A 739-nucleotide genomic window follows, 5' to 3' on the forward strand; every position below is an offset into this window, starting at 1 on the left:
CACACACACACACACACACACACGGTCCCCCATGCTCCACAGTCTACCAACCCAAGTCCCACCCCTCTCCTTCTAAGCCAAGCCCCGCTTCTCTGCTTCCTTCCACAGTAGGGATCTGTCTCTGTGGGAAGGTGAGTCCTGCTTCCCTCTGCCTCCCTGCCCATAAGCCCCGACTCCGTGCCCAGGAGCCTCAGGGGGGAAAGCCCGGGGCTCTGGGGGAGTCGCTGGCTGAGCTGTCTGGTCCTGGGGTTGCCTCCACTGGTACGTGCCCAGGCTTTTTGGCGTCGGGCCTGGCCAGGGGTGTCCTGGCCATGAGTGAGAGCTCACGGAGGTCCCAGCATCTGCCACGTCAGCCACTCAGAGCCATCATTCCCTTCGGCCACGTGACTCCACCTTCCTTGTCCTCGTGGCCATATTACTTCAGGGCCCTCGCTGCCTCTCCTGCCGCTGGGAAGACCTGGGTTAGGGTCGCTTTGTTCCACTTCCGCAGATTACTAGGGACAAGGGGAGGGGGAGGGGATCCCTGGGGCCCCTCAGGAAAACTTACCCATTCCCTCTTCAGCAATATTCACACCCCTGTTTATCTCACGGAGGGAACGAATGGACCAAGTGTGCCCCTTTGCAATGTGTAGTTGCTATGCCACTGTCCCCTTCTGTCCTTGCCATCCTTGGCCAATGCTTCTGTGGAACATTTGTTTATTTTTTGGCTTCTAACGAGCCACTCTCTCCCGAATGATCT

The sequence above is a fragment of the Lipotes vexillifer genome, unplaced genomic scaffold, assembly GCF_000442215.2.
Source record: "Lipotes vexillifer unplaced genomic scaffold, Lipotes_vexillifer_v1.1 scaffold308, whole genome shotgun sequence".
In the NCBI taxonomy this organism is placed as follows: Eukaryota; Metazoa; Chordata; class Mammalia; order Artiodactyla; family Lipotidae; genus Lipotes; species Lipotes vexillifer.